This window comes from Sturnira hondurensis, unplaced genomic scaffold (assembly GCF_014824575.4).
Source record: "Sturnira hondurensis isolate 20B ecotype Veracruz unplaced genomic scaffold, ASM1482457v3 Scaffold0013499, whole genome shotgun sequence".
NCBI classification, from domain to species: domain Eukaryota; kingdom Metazoa; phylum Chordata; class Mammalia; order Chiroptera; family Phyllostomidae; genus Sturnira; species Sturnira hondurensis.
The window spans coordinates 394,518-416,670 of NW_028086130.1; the positions used below are offsets into that span (position 1 = coordinate 394,518).

At 34.3% G+C, this 22,153-nt stretch overlaps 1 pseudogene; it reads left to right on the forward strand.

Annotated features, from left to right (window-relative positions):
* The first annotated feature begins 1,089 nt into the window (after positions 1 to 1,089).
* LOC118997770 (Y-box-binding protein 1-like) lies at positions 1,090 to 5,998 on the forward strand (annotated as a pseudogene).
* The last annotated feature ends 16,155 nt before the right edge of the window (positions 5,999 to 22,153 follow it).

Below are 22,153 nucleotides of genomic sequence, written 5' to 3' on the forward strand. Positions count from 1 at the left end.
TGAGGGAAGGCTTAATCTCATCATGATAAGCTTGAGGCGTGTCCCAAGTCCCCTGTTTGTGTATGGTGTTACTGTGTTGGAAATTCAAACAGAAAATTTAATCTGAGCATGAAAAAATATTTCATGAAAATTCAGTATTTTTTTAAAACAGTGATAAGAGAAATTTTACATTTTTCTTCACTTCTGCCATGCTAAAAGACAGCTGCTTTCCTATATTTCCTTCTTTAGTCAACAGCATATCATTTGCAGTGTATTGTTACTGTTGAGGAATATCCAGCTATACCCAGCCATTTAGATGGAAATGATAGGACTATTTCAATTACATTCTAAAAGACAACTTTGAATATCTTTTTATATTACTATGCCAACACTCGACAAGTGGTAGTTTCCTAACCATACACTATTACCCCACTGGTATCTCATGCTTTGATTGGTGCTTTTACCAATTTTGTAACTAGTTATCTATAAAATACTGGTTTGCTGTGGTGGCAAATAACTACTATTACAAACTGATACCACTGCTTTGATTTTTGCTGGCAATTTTAGTCCTAAATGCTTTTGTGTTATCAAAACCATTGATTTAGGAGATTCAAGTAATTCCACATGCCTAAGAGAGATATAGAAATAGTGAAAAGAAATCTGAATTTTAGAAGATAAGGCAAGAAAAAAAAGGGACTTTTTGACTGGAGACTGCGAACTTAGCTGTGTGTTCCAGCCCAGTGTCCAAACACCTAGGTGGCTCTAGTCATATTTTCATGGATAATAATGAAGGAATTTTAGGGGTCAGATTAGTGGATATTAACCTCAACATAAATAGGCACAATAACTGGACTTCCTTTGGCCAACATGATATTTAAATTCACTAAAAATTGTAAAAGTTACCAGGCAGATGAGAAGGGAACAGACAGAGGGTAAGAATCAACAAATGGCAGAGCAGAAATTCATAACTGGCTGAGATAGCGATACCTGAAGGAGATAGCTTTAAGTCTAGAAGAAAGAAAGCTACTTCAAATGCACAACATAGACTTTGATGATTTGTTTGTTTATTTGTTTGTTTGCTATTATTGTGTTCTGCTCAGGGAATGAACAATGGTTCAAGAGCAGGGAGAAATCAGGTATAGAAAGAAGGAAAAATGTGTTTTATAATACATATAAGTAAGTGAATTAAGATATATAGGCCCTGGCTGGTGTAGCTCAGTGGATTGAGCACGGGCCTGCGAACCAGACAATCGTGGTTCGATTCCCAGTCAGGGCACATGCCCGGGTTGCAGGCCAGTTCCCAGCAGGGGCCAGTTCCCAGCAAGGGATGCAGGAGAAGCAACCATACATTGATGTTTCTCTTCCTCTCTCCTTCCCTTCCCCTGTAAAGATAAATAAATAAAATATTTTTAAAAAAGATATATAATAAGGTATCCAATCCCTTATATGAATTGTAAAATATAGTAATATGATGAATAAATAATAATTAATTAATAATACAAGAATAAACTGTTTAACATATTCATAACTGTAAACCTACTTTTGCCCACCTTTGTATATAACAAGCAAAATAAGAGAAAGAGTATGATATATCCATGGACTGACTTAAGTAGAACAAAAGTTTAGGTTAGTAAGTGTATAAAAACAGGCACTTTTTTCCATATGGATAGCTCAGAAAAAAGGCCAAATTTGCAAGGTGAAATCATGATACCAAATATGTATGTCTTACATGATGAAAATTTTTTAAAATTCTTCATATTTCTATGAAGAAGTAATGACACATTTTTCCTAAAATCAGTTTCTAGTTCAATAATTCAGTGACTCAAGAGCTAAGGAACAAAAGTGTGTCAATAAAGAGATTTTTAAAAATATGGTAACTTTTTCTCATGCAACTTTAAAAACTACAAAGAAGAAATTATCTTCAAATAAAGATAATTTAATGGTTTATAAAGATAAACCATTAAATGATTTAATGATTTAAACATTAAATACTAAATCATTAAATAATGATTATCATTATAATCTTAATGATTATAAAGATAATCAATGGTCATGATTTAATTATATGAAAGTATGATTCAAACTTCAAGCTTCAAATAAAGCTTCTCTGTACTTTTCTTCTCAGCTACCTATGATAAAATATTTTTTATATAATTTATTTTACCACAAAATCTACTACTTAATCAGATATTTTGTATGAAAAAAAACTTTCTGAAATAGAGAACAGGCTGACAGTAACCAGAAGGGAGGGAATTTCAGGGGAGATAGGGGAGGGATTTAGAGGAACATATATAAAGGATACGTGGACAACAACTGAGAAGGGTAGAAATGGAAGGGGGAGGAGTACGGGGGGTGGGATGGGATGGGAGTAATAGAATACTGTACTTAAAAAATAATTAAATAAATTTAAAAAAAGAAAGGAAAGAAAAACAACTTTCTTTGTCATCACTACAAAATAAGTGCCAAAGATTAGTGATTTGTGTGTATGCTAACCTTTAAACACACACATTTGTATTTATATCTCTTTACATATATACTCATAGAAACTTAGACTATACAAAAAGCTTAAATTAAAATGCTAAATATGAATTAAATTATTTTCATTGTGCTTCATTAAAACTCCTTTTAGTACTCCTAATTTATATCTTAGATGTACAAAATTGAATGAGAAAAGGCAGATCCAGTTATTACTTTAATTAATTTTGAAATCACTTTCAGAATTTATGTATATTATTACTGTTTTTTAAAGTGAATGTGAAATTTAATTAAGTCTCAACATGTACTAACTAAATGATCTGGAATTGGTTAAACTTTTTGTCCAAAGGCTTGCACACACTAAAAATATTTAAGATAGCCAGCCATTCATAAGCTTGATAAGAAAGTATCACTTTTTTTAAGAGATTTTATTTATTTATCTTTAGAGGGGAAGGGAAGGAGAAAGGGAGAGAGATATCAATGTATGGTTGCCTCTTGTGCGTCCCCTGCTGGGAACTGGCCTGCAACCAGGCATGTTCCCTGACTGGGAATTGAACCACAATCCTTTGGTTCGAAGGCCTGCACTCAATCCACTGAGCTACAGCAGCCAGTGTGAGAAAGTATCACTTTTATAAATACAAATCAAATAGGTATATAAAATGGTATGGAGTGTGCTAAGTATTGTAAAACAATGATAAGGTTGTAAAATCTTAAAAAATCTCTAACCAGAAAGTAATACTATATACTATGAGTGGCTGACCTCTAAGAAGGTCACAAAATCTGAGATCAGTTAAGTAAATTACAAAGTAAGATATGCAAGAAGTATGTTGGAAGTAAGATATGCAGGATTTAAATTGTGAAGATCTTAATTTTCAATATCAAAAAATAGAATTATTTTAGGGTTTAAAACAGCAATGCACATAAACAGTTGGATGAAAAATCACTACTCAGTCAGCAATGCAAAAGTTAAACTGGATAGAATAGAAACTGAAGGAAAGAAAATAAGTTAGAAAGTTATTGATAATAGGCAGATAAGAAGTGGGATGGGATGGGAGTAATAGACAGAAAACTGTACTTGAAAAATAATTAAATAAAAAAATGAAAAAAAAAGAAGTACGGAGACTCAAAGATAGTGGAAACTAAAAACCAAAGATATATGAAAGAGATATTTAGAAACAAAATTAACAGGACTTAGTGATTACCATATTTCACCAATTTTAAGAGGTACAATTTCGCATTTTAAAATTTCTAATAGTAGCAATTCTAATAAGTGTGAGGTGATATCTCATTGTAATTTTGACTTGCATTTCCCTAAAAGCTAGCAAGGTGGAACATCTTTTCACATATCTGTAGGCCATTTGTAAGTCTTCCTGAGAGAAGGGTTTGTTCAGTTTTTTTAATTAGACCATTTGTTTGTTTAGTGTTCAGTTGTATGAGTTCTTTACATATTTTGGATATTAACTCCTTGTCAGAGCTGTTCTTTGCAAATGTCATTTTCCATTTGGTTGGTTGCCCTTTAGAATGGCTATTGTCAACAAGACAGGTAATGACAAGTGTTTCAAAGGCTGTAGAGAAAAGGGCATCCTCATCCACTGCTGGTGGGACCGTAACCTAGTACACCCACTATGGAAAATGGGATGGCTGTTTCTCAGAAAATGAATGATAGAGTTACCATATGACCCAGCAATCCCTCTCTTGGTTATTTACCAGAAAATCTCTAACATTTATTCACAAAGACATATGCACTTTATGTTCCTTGCAGCATTATTCATGGTGGTCACCACAGAGAGACAGCCAAAGTATCTTTCAATAGATGATGAGATAAAGAAGATGTGGTACATATATATAACGGAATATTACTCAGCCATAAGAAGAGATGACATATTGCCATTATCACAATAAGTATGGGCCTTGAGAATATTTTGTTATATAAAATATGTAAAAAGCTAGGAACTATATGATCTCACTCGTATGGGGGATGTAAAACTGAAACCCATAGGCACAGATGACACTATGTTGCCCACCAGAAGGAAGAGGGTGGGAGAGTAGTAAAGGTTAATGGGGGCCAAATATATGGTGGCGGAAGAAGATTTGACTTTGAGTGGTGATGACACAATGCAATATAGAGATCACGTATCATAGAAATGTACACTTGAAACCTATATGATCCTCTTAGCCAATGTCAACCCAATAAATTTCAAGTCAAGAAAAAAACAATAATGAAATAAAATATATGCAATCTTAGTGGATATACAGTGTCTTATAATCACTGAAGCATAGGTGTGTCATGATTTAATTATATGAAAGTATGATTTTCAAAAAGGTAATTTCATGACTAACGTACAGGTTTAAAATGAACTTATGTCAGTTTCATCATTGCTGGAGCAAAGAGTGGACCTCAAGAGACCCCTGAGTAGCCACACCACCTCAGGCCTAGTTACCATTACCTGGGAGGAGCCACAGCTGCTGCCACTGGTCCCAGTCACCATCACCACAACCGTGAGCAGAGAAACCCAAATCAAGCAGCTCCTCCCGCCCCCACCAAACCCCACACCACAGTTGCCCAGGGAATGGAGGCCCCAGAGGCCTCACATCAGTGGCACCAGCCAGCAGGAACAAGAAGAACATCGCAAGGAAGCTTTTTTTAGAACAGTAAAATAGTTCAATGTAAGAAATTGATATGGTTTTATCAATAGGAATACCACCAAGGAAGGTGTATTTGTCCACCAGACTGCAATAAAGAATAATAACCTCAGGAAGTTCCTTCAAAGTGTAGGAAGAGATAGAGAGGCTGTAGAGCCTGATGTGGAAAAAGAGAAGTGTGCAGAGGCAGCAAATGTTACAGGCCCTGATGGAGTTCGAGTGCAAGGCTGTAAATACACAGCAGACTTTAACCCTTACAGATGCTGTCCACATTGCAGGGGTCCTCCATAAAATTACCAGAAGAATTACCAGAATAGTAGGAGTGGGGAGAAGAATGATGGATCAGAGAATGCTCAGAAAGGCTAGACCTAATGGCTCTGGCCCTACTGCAGGCAATGGTTCCACCCTAATACGTGAGGAGATCCCATGGGTGTCAACCTCAGTATTCCAATGCTCTGGTACAAGGAGAAGTGATGCAGGGTACTGGCAATCAGGCAACCAGAGGGTAGGAAACCAAGGTAGACCAGTGAGACAAAATATGGAGGTACAGACCACAAATCCACAGGGGCCCTCCTTGCTAAAGACACCCTAGAGAGGATTAAATGAAGAGGATAAGGAAAATCAAGGAGCTGAGACCCAAGGTCAGCAGTCACCTCAGCATCAGTACCTCTGCAACCTCAATCACTGATGCAGACATCTGGAAAACTCTAAACTACAAAATTGCAAACAGACATGAGTAACCAATCCACCAGCTGAGAAATCATTGGCTCCTGGGGCTGAGCAGGGCGGGGCTGAGGAAATATGGCTTACCATCTCTACTATCAGCCAATTTAGTCATCCAACAAGAAGAAATGAATATGAAACTCCAGCAATAAGAAATGAACAAAAGACTGGAGCTTAAGACTTTAAGTGCTTGCTTTTTCTTTTTCTTTTTTTTACCAGATGACTAGAACTATCTGCAATCTATGCAGCATCAAGTTTTTATTATTTTTATCTAAAGACATTTCTTTTTGGTAAGAACAGATATGTTTTGTTTTGTTTCTGTTTTTTCTCAATATACCTGTAAAGATAAACCTCAACTTGACCAGATGTGAAACAATTTTTCAAAAGTTTACTACTTGGTATTTTCAAAAAAGCCAACAAACTGCAAACGCCTGTTAGTAAAGGTCTTAAATAATTATCTTTGTGGGGAAAAATGAACTCATGTCTCACATTTATTAAATTTATCAATTAAGAAACATTTAAGATGGTAAAGCCTGTTTAAAGGAGAATTTGAAGAAGAAATATAAATATATAAGTAATCTGGAAGGCTGAAATTTATTACCTAATAAATGCAAAAGTGATTAATATCTTTTAAAGCAATAACAAATCATGAGTGGGCCTATATTTTCAACAGAAATTTTATTTCTTTCAAACAAAATGCATTTTTATTTCTAGAAATAAGAATTATTTGCTTTGTATTTTTAACTACTTAATTTCTACCAGTAGAGCTGTATAATAGCCTAAAAAAACAGAAAGACAAATCTGTGCATTTCTCCATAAAGTCTAATAATCTATAGAATGGAATTTTACTAGATGAGCCCAGCACTGCACCAGGAAGGATATCCAGTTATATCTTTGATATATCCAAGTCTGGGAAATTTTGTCTGACAGCATCATTGCCTAATCATGTTCAACTGTGAAAATCACTGACACCAAAACCAGCTCATGAATATGTGTTGGAGGCTTGGAATGAAATCTCAGAGACCAAAGTTGAGTTCTCATCTATTGTTATCCCTAAGAATCAAAAGGTCGCTTGGTATGTTGGTAGATCAGCTTGGTTTAGCAGCATATCTAAACTTCAGTTGGTAACTGAAAACCCGGTTCAAGAACTCAATAGCACTTTCATCAACTGATTGTAAAGGACATTAAAAATTACCTCATCTAACAGATAACACTTTCTTTACAAGGTCACTTGGAACCTTCACCAATATAGACTATGTTCTGGGCCATAAAACATACCTTACCAAGTTTAAAAGTACAGAAATTGTATCATATCTTTTGTCAGAACATGATGTAGTAAAACTAGAAATCAATAATGGGCAGCTGGAAGTCACCAAATACTTTGCGAGAGAACACATTTCTAAATACCACATGGAATAAAGAAGAAATTTCAAAACAAACTAATAAATATTTTGAACAAATTTATAAAATTTAAATACAACTTTCAAAATTTGTGAGATGCAGCCATGAAATGCTTAAAGAGAAATCCATGGCTTTGCATTAGAAAAGATCTAAAAATTAATAACCTGATGAAACTAGAATAAAAGAGTAAATTAAATGCAAAGTAATCAGAAAAAAATGAGACTAAAGTAGAAATAAATAGTATTAAAAATCAAAAAATCAAAAGAAAAATTAATGAAACCAAAAGTGAGTTCTTCAAAAAGATTAATAAAATCAATAACCTTCTAGCCAGACTAAGAAAAAAAGACAGAGAACACAAATTACTAATAAGAAATGAAAAATTGTATCACTAGAGATTCCATGGACATTAAAAGTTTAATAAAGGAATACTATATTCAATTCTATGCCCACACAATCTATAAACAGATGAAATGAAAATCCTTAAAAGCCACGATCTTTCAAAACTCTCTCAAAGAAAAACACACATTCTAAATACGCTTATATCTATAAAAGTAATTGGGTCAACTATTAATAATGTTTTAAAAAAGAAAGCAAAAAGTTCATTTGTGTTTATTATTAAATTCTACCAAACATTTAAGAAAAAGATATATACTAATTCTTATAATCACTTTCATAGAAAAATAAAGAGGTAATGTTTTCTAGCTGATTTCTAACTCTAGAAACTGATTTTCTGACTGATTTCTAACTCTAGAAACTCTACTCTCCCTTCTCCTCTCTAAAAAATAAGTAAATAAATAAAATCTTTTTCTGAAAAAAAGAGAGAGTAGTTTCTCAATGGAAATTCAAGTAATGATGATGTCACAACTATTTTTATGACTATAGACAAAAAAATTTATGGAAAAAAAGTTAATTTTATTAGTAAGTAAAATACATGTCAGAGCTGTAAAAACCATCAACAAGTAAAAATATGCCCATGGATTTCAAGTGAAGATACAGATTTGGGAGACCTAAGTGGGGAATGTGAATATGACTGTATAGAAAAAGAAGGTAATGAGAATGAATAGAACTGAGGGTAAAATTTTATTTAACTGAGACATAGAAAATTAAGAATTATCTAGTATTTAATTGATAAATAGCTAAGATTGACATATATTATTCAAGACCCCCCCAAAAAGCCTTCATGAGCAAGTGGTAGATCAACAAGCAATGAAATATTCTAATTGGCTGACATTCAAATAGTCTAACTGGTGAGAATTGGGTGACATTTTTCAAGTCATATAAATATATTGATTACATTCACTATGACCAATTAATATCCCAGTTAAAAAATTAAAAACAAAAATTTACTATAAATTGATTTCTGTTTTCTTTTAACTGTATGTCCAGAGTGTACATGTGTTTGCATATGTGTATAATTTGTATGCATGTGTTTAATGCCCATTTTTTTAAATCACTGCAATTATTTCCCTAACAGTATACATTTTTTATAACAGCCCTTACTATGATGCTTTCCGATTTCCTGTTTACTTGTTTGTTTTCTTCCATTAAAATTCTTGGTTATCAATGGTTTTAACAGTGCCTTACTTATTGATTTACTACCATAAATATAACATGGTATCTGACATATAGTGGGTGCTCAATAGATGTTTTTAAAAATAAATCAATGAATTATTTCCTAGGACCATATTTAGGGGGATAAGAGCCATGGCATAAAGAGTTGACTAAGTGAAAAAAGGGGTGATCTCTTTTTGTCAAGGACATCACAGGTGTAAATTTTTAATTCTTCTCGACCATGATCTAGCTACATAGTTTTAATAATGAAGAAATTATTTGGTAGTGAGAGTGATGTCATTCTTTTTCAACTACATACCTTATTCTTTTTTTTCTCAGTTGATTTGAGATTTATTTTTTAACTCTTTATTTTTACTTGTATTTGTTCACATTTTTATTGTTGTTCAAGAACAGTTGTCTCCACTTACCCCCTAGTACTCCCCCTCACCCCAGCCATCTCCACTTCCCACCCTTGATCTTACCATCCTTTGGTTTTGTCCATGTGTCCATTATACATGTTCCTGAAAACCCTTCTTCCTTACCCCCCCATTATTCCCTTCCTCCTCCCCTCTGGTTGCTGTCAGTTTGTTCTTAATTTCAGTTTCTCCAGTTACATTTTGCTTGCTTGTTTGTTTTGTTGCTTAGGTTCCACTTATAGATGAGATCATATGGTATTTGTCTTTCACTGCCTGGCTTATTTCACTAAGTGACATACCTTTATTCTTATTCCACATTCTCAACCTTTTTTTTAAAGATTTTATTTCTTTATTTATTTTTAGAGGGGATGAGAAAGAGAGAGGGAGAGAAACATCAATGTATGGTTGCCTCTCATCTGTCCCTTGCTGGGATCTGGCCTGCAACCCAGGCATGTGCCCTGACTGGGAATTGAACCTCGGTTGTTTGGTTTGCAGGCTCGTGCTCAATCAACTGAGCTACACCAGCCAGGGCCACAGTCCAACCTTTGGTCATGTTGTTCAGACATAAATCCTAGGCTAAAGAGAGAAATACTTTAAAGCAGTACTAGTACAGGGTCCTGAACTAAAGAACTAATCTCTCTCTCTACCTCTCTCTCATCTATCTCTTTTTCTATGTTTATCTCTATCTGTTTCAGAAAATATTTCTAGCTGATACCATACAGATTCCCAAACCTGATAGCAGTTAGCCTATCTCCAGCCATGTTTTGGGTTCAGTCTTCCTTACTGCTTACAGATTGAATTATCCTAATCTTGTGGCTTCCAAATTCAGGTAATAGCTTGGACAATGAATCTTCTTCTGGCCATGTTTATAAGTGACCTTTTGGGGGGTTTCTAGAGACAAAGATATAGGTAACTACTCACCTCCTATGTTGACACCAACATCTGTGTACTCCATTGGTTCAAAGATGGCAGCATTAAGTCAAAGTTAGAAAGAAAATGACATTTCCTTGAGCAGTAATATATGGAAAAAATACTGAATTATAAACCACAAGACATAACTAGAGTAAGCCTTAAGAGAACACCATAGGAGATCATAAGATCAAGTAGAGCTCAGTCTAGAACTAGAGATGGTCAGTGAGTAAATCAAATCAAAACCGTAAGAAGAGTTTAAAAAATTATACATGATTTTTTGAAATAATACTTAGGGTTTTGAGCTATTTTTACTTTTTAAAGCTTGACAACATTCAGCCACAAAAACAATAACAACAAACAACATTTATTTTGCTTAATGGTGTTACATTCATTAATTCTGAAAAAATAACTTGGGGACCTTAGATAATTAATAAATAAAATATACAAGGTCATTCTCAAATGATAATAACATTGAAGAACTTGAATTTACCGGTTTTAAATACAGAGTTTAACTAAAAAAATCTTTCCATAGATTTGGCATTTATTTCTAGTCATGAGCACTGGTGCTAGTTCTGATATTAAGAACTATAATATTCTTATAATTCTAATTTGATATTAAGAAGAGTATTCATCAGAATTTTAATTTTACAGAAAAAGATTTCTTTCAAGTTTTTACCTTTTTGGACAAAATCAAAAGTATTGACCTCTAATTTACAGACTAATTGTCTGTAAATTAGTAGAAGTGTGTCCTACACTTTTCCTTTGCTCTCCAATTGGCATGTCTTTCTTTGATTTACTCCCTGATTCTTGTAGGAAGAGTCCCATATTCTTAGCTTTATTTATCTATGAATATCTAACATATAAAAGAGCAAAACAAAGGTCAAGAAAAAGACCACAGATCAAAAATCCAATAAAAGATCAAAATTTATAAAACCCCAAAACTGATGGAACTAAACTGAACTGAAGATCAGCAGTCAGATGAAAGGCTAAGACAGGTGAAAACAAAGAGGTCACAAGGTGAGCTGTGCCCCAACATTGTACTCAACTCCCATCCAAGCAAAGGAAGATATTTGTGCCCATTCTCTGAGGTCAAGGCAACAAAATCTCTAAGAAAAATGCCCTCATTTAATGAAGCAAGATTTCTGAACAGTCCTCTAGTGTCTTGAGCCTGTTGTTAATTCAGCATAGTAAGAATGCTCAGGTAACAAATTCATAAATATTGCCTCAACTTTTTGAGCTGAGACTAACTTAGCTCTAAGAACTTCAAAAACTGCCATTGACCTATGCTTCTTCTTCAGTCCCCAGAATCTGTCTCCAATGCATCTTTAATGGAAAAGTCTTGGATACGTTACACTTTTCTTCCTCCAAATACATAAAACAAACTCTTTTCCTGGCATGGTAGCCTCGCTGTTGCATCTTCATCTCTACCCTGGGAATAGTAACACTTGTCATGTAGGATTAATCGGTGTAATGTTTATAAAATACTTTGAATTTGTCCCACAGAAGACTCTTTAAATATGACATATTAACACAAAATTCATTGCATGTAAAGGTACAGTCACTATGCAACTGAAAAACTGATGATCTTTTTTCACTGATCCATGGATTATGGCTATATTTAATTACTATAAAGTGCATGGAATGTTTTATTGAAATAAGAGCTGAAAAGACATTTTTTTGGCTCGGGTGCTGGTGGAATAGTTTTTTATTCCAAGTCGAGTACAAAACATTATAAGGAACATTGAAAATGAGCTAATCTTCAGGGTTATTCAGCACATATTAGGCATGCAACCTGAGGAATACAGTTGTAGAAAGTTAAAACCTCCTCTTTTAAAAATGTCTTCTACTTATTTATAGAAACACAGCCCAATGGTTCACCCTGATTTTTCTTAGTCAAGAACTCCTGCTGTTTTTCCACTTGTACATATATTCTTTGAATTTTTCATTTGCCAAACAAATATTTATTACTTAATGCTATTATTTCATGTTTATTAATTTGTGTTCATTGGTTCCTAATAAGTCAGAGCTAATCAACCTGTTTTTATATGGAAATATTATAACAATAACAATTACTGCAGTGACACTAACAAAACAAATCATATCCTTACCTTTATCCCATTATGAGTAAGCATGCTTTTTTCCAGTTTTTATAGAAAAAAAATGTAAATAACTTTATTAGCTAAAATATTCCTAGGAAATCCTACAGAGATAAGCCTAGATTTGAAATCAATGCTACAAGAACCAAATTTGAAGTCAGGATGACAGCTCTCATAAAGAACATTTTTCTTGAGATACTGTTTAGAACTTAAGACACACTGTTTTAAGTGCATTAAATGCCAAGATAATGCTGTTATTCCCATTTTTACAGATGAGGAAACTAGACACACAGGATTCTTCTGACATAGGTCAGAAACTTAGATCTACACAAAGAAAGGGAAAGCGTTAGGGAAAGAATAAGTAAAGCATTTTCTACATAATAATTAGAATAGAAAATTGTATTTAGAAAAATGAGTAATGACTCCCACAGATAGCAATCTAATTAATGCTCATTAGATATTCAAGTTCTTTGAGTTTCCATTTTCTCTTTTTATATCTCCCAGTGAGGATAATGATGGATTCTTTCTGAGGAAATTCAAACCTTCCTTATTATTCAATCCTCAATTCTTTCTCCAATCTACAACCAGTAATTCTCAATATTAAATCACCCCCTCCCCTCCTCCACTACAAGAACTATTTTGTCAGCAAACTCACCTTGATTGGGTCTCAAAATCAGTCAAAAGGAATATTTATTATTCTGTTCGGGTGAGGACTATCCTTTCAGGCCCTTGAAGTCCTGGGACACTGTACTCTGTGTTCACTCATCTACTTAGAAACCACCACTACATGACAGCCACAACAGAAAGCACTCTGGGGGTGGAGGGCGGTGGGAAGAAGATGAATACACACACTCCTGATCTCAAGCATTCATGAACCACAATAAAAATAATGAAAGGACTGTAAATGTAATACTTTTTACTGCAATATTTCCTTAGGTCAAGCTTGAGTCTAATGGCCCACCCACAACAACGAATGGCTCAAAATAATCACCCATAAAAACTAGCTGCATTATTAATATCCAATGAGCCAAAAGTTAAAGAATCTACTTAAGATATTTTAACAGAAACTCAACTTTTCACCTTCAGGTATCAGGACATTTGACGAGAGGATCAGACTTGGAGAGCCTGAGGGTGTACCTGCTTCCCTCCCTCCCTCCCTCCCTCCCTTCCTTCCTTCCTGCTTTCTTTTCTCTTCTCCCTCTGTTCCTCTCTCTCTTTTATCCTTCCCCCATTCCCTTTATTCTTTTAACTTTCTGCATTTGTTGGAGAAGACTAGACTCACCACTGAAAGTGTCTGAATAGCTATTGCTTTTAATAAAGAAAATAATACATCTATAGATCACAAATGGCATGTCTCCAATGTTTAAGCATATTTATTCCCTCATTTTTATAATATAAGTACAGGCAAGAAAAAATAAAGAAGCATCACATTAAAAATAAAATTAAAGATAGAAATCTAGAAACAATTAACTTTTAATTTTTTGAACACCTGATCAAAATCATCAAGTAAAGAAATCCATTGCCCTTTATAGAAACACCAAAACTCTTGCTAATTATTATAAAATATATCCAAGTCCTGGTATTTACTATATAATATTTTATGTATTAAAGTTGTTTTAGAAATAAAATGCTACAAGTTTTTTATTAAGTTGGTACTATATAGATCACAATGTTATTGAACTTCCAACAGCAGTATGAAAAATAATAACCCTATTTTATAATAATTACTTGCCAAATGCACTACCCTATAAGGCAAGTAACATGGCTATCTTTCAGAAATGTGAAGAAGCAGTTTGTTATCTTCTCCTATATTCTCTGGGTTTTATAGGCCAGTTCATTTTGTCTCCACTGTGAAATACCTTAAAAGGTAACCTGGTATTCTGACTCTAGAGGTAATTTATTATGTCCGTTAATCTTGTAAAATTGCCCTCTGAATGTAATAATTTGTTATTCTTTTATTAGACCTTCTTCTGCATACCATGTTTATCATAAAGATGTCATCATTTTGATGCCTAGCAACCATTACAATGTTCCAGAGGTGGTTGCATCTATTTTCCGGGGGGAGGGAGCAATGCTTCCCTGCCAGAATACCCTGGGAGAGCTGTCAAGGTATTCTGATGTATGAAGATGAAGGCCCCCCTGCTGCAGACTCCAATCAGCTCAAGTCACAGCCTGAAAGCAGTGACTTGGGCATCACTATACCGTGTTAGAAAATGTGTCAATTATCACATGGACTGCCTAAGGGTATTGCCTGGGTCTAGGTCATGAAACCATCAAGACTGAAGGGGGGAAAAATTGATGAAGAAGTCAGCTGAATTAATTGATAACAAGGTAGCCTGTATATAAAATGTTCATTGTAACTCAAGAACCCCCAGTTTTTTGTCTGGGGAGCTCTCCTATGGATGCTCCCATGAGTAGAACTAAAGCTGTCTTTTTTCTCTGACATAAAGTATGCATAACTGGCATTTTAGGAATTTCCTAAGAGCCAGTAAATAGATGTCAAACTAGCCAAAGATTCATAAAAATAAAATCATGCCAATAATGTTATAGTTGTTTTGTTATTATTGTTATTCTTAATACATAGTTTTAATGTGAATTAAAACTGTTTTTGTGTGAATACAGTGGGGACCACTTAAATATGTAACCTAGGGTCTAAATCATGAAAGCTTTGTGCACCATTTATGTGGGTTCCTGTGCAGTTTACTCAGGGAAAGGGGAGAAACACATATTTTCACCTATTTACGGAGGTTTCTGAGCTGCCTCAATGACCTCTTTTCAAACTTCCTTGCTTCCCCCTTAAATTACTAAATCATATTTAAGGCATTTATATCAGATGAGTTCCCTTAAGAAATCACTATTTGCTGGGCACGGGAATAATCATTAAAGAAACTGGTCATCCCCAGAAGATGCCAAAACTACTAATCAAGAAGATTCATAGAAGAATTAAAATTTATTAAACAACAACAAATAAGTCATTGTTGTTTGATAATACTGAGTAGAAACTTTGCCCAAAATATTCAGGCAGCAGACCGCATACAGACCCCGAGGTATCCAGAATCACCACCCCAGAATTTTCACAGGAAAACATGTCATTCTCCATGAACATTATCAGAGCACAAGCACACAGGCCAGAAAGGAATCCAACATGTTGTTAGTGTTAGACAAAAGGTGTCCCATTTTTTATAAAATGTTCAGTTTTATAGAAAACATGAAATATAATAGGTGATATATTTTCATAATGGTGGTAATGGTTACAGGGATGAAAATTATGAGTGATAGTTCCCCGCACATGTTGATCTTCTGGCTCTTGGTAGTTTTGTCAGGGTAAAAAGAACTTTTGCATTAGGAGAAGCTGTATTAGAAACATCTAACTTCATTAAAATATTTAATTAATATCTTTCCTGTCTTCAGCTTGAAGTATGTTCCCCCTATTAATCAGAACTCCAGTGAAGCAAGCAGAAGTCTTATTAAAGCTTGACTCTTACATATTCTGTTTTCATATCATTACTACTATTTTTCCATATGTGCAAAGTTAGACAGCAATGCAAACTCCCAGAGAGGAATTTTAAGTTATTAATTTATACTCTGTGTGCCAGTAGAAAGATGATAAGTTCTGGAACTGGAAACCCTGGCAGGTGCTATCTAGTTGCTTGTTATAGGAGCCTTAGGTTACATATCTAATATATATCTAATATCTATCTCTCTCTATATATATATAGATATATATATATGTAATATGCTAACTGCTCACCCTGCTTCACTGAAATACTATGAAAATCAAATGAAATAATTGCTACTGAAGTGTTTTCAGAAACTATAGTTTCTAAAATTATTAATTATAATAATCCACATTAAGCTTAAATTATTTTAGTTCATCACTATTACCTGTCACTATTATTTTCAAAATGGTCAATTATTAATTGCCTATGACTTTGAAACATACCAAAATATATCTTTTCATAGCTAAATAAAATGAGAGAAGGGTTCTCCCATATATACATAATATAGGGCATATACCATATGTATTATATATAATATCTATATGTAGAATCAGGATATCAACTTATAATATTTTCTTGATTACGATTATAGGAATTTGTTCTAAAATGAGATTGATTGTAAAGCTATCCTCCAAATATATGAAAAGTCCAAATCTTGGTCTGAAACTATAGGATGTGAATTTGGAGACAATTTGGGTTCCTTATTTTCAGAAAGATTCCAGGTAAAGGTAGGCTGAGGTGGGGAGGATGGGAATTTGGGAATCTGAAATGCTGTTTCAGGAATAATATTACACCAGATTCTATTAAAAATAATAGCAAGAATTCTCTGTAAGCACTAAAATTTGACTAGACTTGCTCTAATAATATGGGGTGTGGAAAATATACTTTAAAACTGACCTGAATTGTCTGCTGTGGTTTTCAATGTAGTTTCCTTTATCTTATTGCAACAAATTTATCTTCTGGGGTTATCACAGAAAAGAAATAGGCAACTCTTCAAACAAGACAAATGGAAACTTTGTAATGAAAACTCCTGTATCTCAGGTCTACAACAATACCCACTCATTTGTCCATGTGACATAATAACTCACGAAGAAGGGCTGCCTGTAGAGGAGCCATGCTCTCCTGGATAATAAGTAAAAAATGTACTGATGTCCAGACTGTGGCAACATTCAGACAAAGGAGAAATGCTTCTGAGATAGCCTTAAAATAATTACAGAATGTACATACAGATGGTCCCAACTTTTAATTTTTGAATTTACAATGGTACAAAAATGATACCCATTCAATAGAAACTACACTTTGAATTTCAAATGTTGATCTTTTTGCAAGCTAAGACATGCAGGACAACATTCTCATGATGCTGGGCAGTGGTAGCAAGCAGACACACGTGGTCACAAGTGTAAACAACAACACTCTACACTGTACTCTTTGCTAGCATTTTTGGGGGGTATGGAATATTTTGCATCCCATCATGTTTACAGAATGCCCAGCTGTGTCTCCTGCTTCTGGTGAGAAGAGGTAAACAATTATTCTTGAGATGAAAATCAACACAATTGCCCAACTGTAGGCTGATGTATGTGTTGTGAGCAGGTTTAAGGTAGGCTAAGCAAGACGTGAAGTTAAGTGTGCTAAATGCATTTTGGACTTAACGATGTTTACAAGTTATGATAGGATTATTGATATGTAACCTCACCTTAAGTCAAAGAGCATCTATATGTAATTCAGTTAGTAGGAAATACAACATGGTTTATTCGTTGGAATTAGCTTCAGTTCAAGTGAAAGAAACCCAAAATAAAGCTCTTTTTTTTCACTCTTTCACATCAAGTCTGGTGATATGAATCTCAGGGCTCTTATATGTTTCAAGATCAAAAGCACTCTGGGTCCCTCATGTCATTTACCAGTAGCTTTCACCTCATTGTCCAAGATGGTTGCTCAGGCTCCAACATTCCAAGTTCACATTTGGACCAGAGGAAGGGTGAAGGATAAGGAAATGTGCTTTGTTTAGGATCAAAGTCTGGGCTACTGACACATCCCAAATAAGTGATTAGGGAACAAAGACTTTTGTTTCCTTTACATACATCATTCCAAGTTAGGCAAGTTTATGCTCTCCACTTCAGGGGTCAGTAAGGGACAGATTCTTTCCACGTTTTTCATCATAATTCCTGGTTTTAGTTCATACAGTGGAAACTGGAACTAGGCATGCCCAATTTTCAGCACACAGAAAGGGGGAAAAGTAGGACATGTATGCAATGTTTTAAATCCTGGACTCAGAAATGAAACCCATTAATCACTTCTACTCATCCTAATGGCAAGATGTCATTACATGATAACATTTGGGAGTGACTGAGGCTTGAGAAATGCAGAGTCTGCCTGGGCATCTATCTCCCAGATACAAATTTATTATTATGGATAAAGAATAAAACAAACTTTATTTTATATTTAAAAGTCTGCTCCAAAAATAGCCTGTACATTTCTTTCAAAGAAGTGTGGCGCACACACACACACACACACACACACACACACACTACTTCCATTTACTGGAATGTGGTTGTACGGCCCCAGCTACTTACCCCTGAGACTGGGAAATATAGCCTTACAGTGGGCATTGGATGGTCCAGTTACAGAAAACACAAACACACATTCTAGTAACAATAATAAATAAATAAATTGAGTCTCTTCCACAACACATAGTCATAGTAAGTAGATAAAAAAGCAAAGGATATTATAATTTGAATTTAAAACATAGCATATAGGAAGAATTATTTTCTTAATGGTGTCAACAATTGAAATGATTGTAGAATAATACAGCAAGAGTATGCTTGAGAACAAATAAAAATATACAAACCTGAGTAGTTTAGATAAACTTTTTAAAGATTTTATTTATTTATCTTTAGAGGGGAAGGAAAGGAGAGAGAGGGAGAGAAATATCGGTGTACGGTTGCCTCCCATGTGTCCCCTGCTTGGAAGTGGCCTGCAACCCAGGCATGTGCCCTGACTGGGAGTCGAACTACAATCCTTTGGTTTGCGGGCCTGCATAATTTTAACCAACTTAAATAGCTGTTGTTAACAGTTAAAATATTATTTTGTTACTATAATCTTAGGATGTCAGTTTCCATGCTTGTCCAAGTTTGTAGAATCCTCTTTCTACAAAATTTATCATCCTTACTGTTCTTTAATACATCTCTAAAGAAATTAATAACTAGCAGTTTTGGGACAATTGTTAAAACTAGTTTATTAATTCATTAATTCAATCACCTAATATTTGTTGATACTTAAGTAGTGCTAAATATAGTTTAGGCATTCAAGATTCAATAATAGAAAAAATAAAAGGTCACAGTCCTATGACACTTATGTTTTAGTAGGGAAAGAGGGATATAAACAAAAACTTATGAGTACCTAATTTGAAAATTAGGGTGACTGAACAAAACAAAAAGAGAATGTAGAATGATGGGGTGAGTTACGTGCTACTGTAGCTAATGAGGTAAAGAAAAACAACTTTGGTAAAAGATGACATTAGCATATATATCCACAGGACCTGATATAGAAAAGATTGAGTTAAGAGAAGGAAATGAGAGTAGAAGCATCAGAGATGTTAGATGGGACCACATCAAGAAAATATTTTAGGCCCTACTAAGGATGCCACATTTTATTTTATAGGAAATGGGAAGCCTGAAGATGACACTGAGTGTAGGAGTTAACGCACTTTTTGCCCAAAGAGACTACTCTGGCTGCGGGATGACCAGTTAGGAGGGTATTGCAAGATTCCAGATGAAAGATGATAATGTTGGCCTCAAGGTGCAATCAGATACTGGGTGCATTTGCTGATGGTTTGCATGTGGTTGCCCAGCAATAAAGAAAATCTAGGTTGATCCAAGTATTTTAAAGCAATAGGAAGAATGGATGGATGCACCATGTATTAGTATGAAAAATGAGACCAGATTGGTTCTGGAGGAGAAAACAGGAGTTAGAGTTGAGACATGGTAAGTCTGAGATAATACATTTCTGTGTAAACTTGTTCATTACCACACCTTAAAATCATTCTGCAATTAGAAGTTCTTTAAAACTTAGTTTATAAGAAAAAAGAAAACCGTTATTTTTCAAAATAAAAATAGTTTCTATTTCAATTTGAAGTGAAGTGCATGGGTTAAGTCATGTTCTATTGAACCAGTTTTCTCAACTTGGGGTATTGTGCTTTAAAGGTGATAGCCATGAACCGTTTTTTATTGTCCTGACAAAACATTTATGTCTTTATGTCTGATCACTGTATCTCAGAGGGCTCTGAGTCCAAAATTGAGTGGACCATAATCAACTAGAAATGTTATTTTCTAATAACATTTAATTTACCAAGACAGGTCATTTAGAAAGCATACTGCAATTTCTAAGTTCAAGGACAGGTAAGCACACACCACACACCATACGCTGCACACACATTTAATGTATGTCTAAAAAAGTAAACTGGGACAGGGAAGGATATTATCAGATAGACTAAGATCAGACTAACAACATTTACCATCCAATAGAACATTGCTAGGGATAAATCATAAGGGAAAATATTTGTTAAATATAATTTTATACACCAAAACCCGATTTATCTGCAATAAGTAGTCCAGCAATATGCCAGTTGCTCAACCTCATGACATAAGGTGATGGAAGATTCATAGCAAACTAAAACCAGCTGGACATATGTGTAGGGTACACACGCACTGACTCTAGATCCTTGAATAAATGTACAAACACAAATAGTAGTGTGTACACTCTGTCTGCTTCCTCTCAACTACCCTCATTAAGGGGAATAAAAGCTCAGGCACATGTTAAATGTAATTGCTAGTAAATATGGTAACTATTTTCTTCTACTAAAGTTACAAAAATTCTTTGAATTTTATATATGGGACTAAATTTGTAATGGAAAATGATGTTTGATGGTGTTTAAATGCAGAGTGTGTCACTTTATAAACCTTAGGACTCTTTTAAGTTATTTTTTTAACTTCTTGACATGTGTCACAATTTGGAATCCTGTTCTCATGGGATAAATGCCAGATTACATGGTATAGTATTTTTATCCTCTGCACTTTCCTTGTAGAAGCACACGACATCAAAGGACAGGCAGATCGCTCACAGCAGCAGAAAATGGAATAGGACTGTAATATACTGGCTTTGATCTTGCCTTCTAGTAATTATCTTGGCTACATGCATGCATGGAGAGTACGATCTAAATTAACAAGGCCAAGAAATCCTAGAAAATGTAAGAGGTACCCCTGAATACAAACTTCAGGTCTCTCCAACATGATTGATTGCAATGGAGTATACAAAGTTGTGAGTTGTTAATTTAAAGCATTAATCCTGAAAGGTTATTCTCTCAAACTTTTCACTGCTGTATTCAATAAAGCAATACTGGCAATTAAGACATTATCACCTTTTAAGTCCAACCAACATCTCATACAGAGTATTTGTCTAACATTCATCTGATTTCATGTAACAAAACTTGAGCTAAAAACCACTAAATTTATTTTAAACTCATAACTTTAATTTGACTTTACTTAATTGTCATAAAATTAATCCACTATCATTAAAAACTAGTTTAACATCACCTTGCAAAAGATATTTCTTGTGGTATGGGATGTAAATCAAGTCAACATCTACATAAGATGTAAACACAGAGTCTAAGAAAAGACCGAGTCATTTTTTTCAATTTCCTACTTGTTTGTTTGCACATTTTCATTGTTATATCAAGAGAATTTTATTTTTCTCCCACATAAGTAAAAATTACCATGTCTATTAAAGGTTAATAAAGTGGCTATGCTCCTGAAATATCAAGGGCTAATATGTTCTACATGTCAGAAAGTTTTCAGCAGCAAAATATTTCTGCAATATTTGAGGATTCAATTCACTTTGTAACTGATTAACCACCATAGATGAGAGGTACGGGGTCCAGTTGACACCAAATAGTAGGTATTTTGCTATATGAAATTGTCTCATAGACATTGTGTATTATTCTAATTCGAGAAGGTTTCTCCTAAGGTAGTATCAAGACTGCAATTAGAAACTTGTTAACTAATCTTTCCATGAAATAATTAGAAACAGTATATTCCAATTTTACCTATTAAGTGCAAGTTAAATTCACATGAATAGAACCATCACTTAGAATAATAGGGAAGCAAGCCATTGCTGTCTTCCACATCATACAAAAAGATCTTTCAAACCTTACAAAGCAGGGTTAGAGGCCATTTGTGTAACAAACTGACAAAGAACAAATTCCTTTGAAGAAACATTCTCCCTTGAGATCAAAAACAATTCTCAATTCTCTCTATTGATCCAAACTCATTTAGTAATAGATAAGGGTTGAGAGATAGAGGATTTCCTTCCAATAAAACAGCAACCACAGCATTCATGATTTTTAAGTATTCTGAATTCTACTTTGTAGTAGTAGCAATAATAAAAGCATATATACTTCCTAACT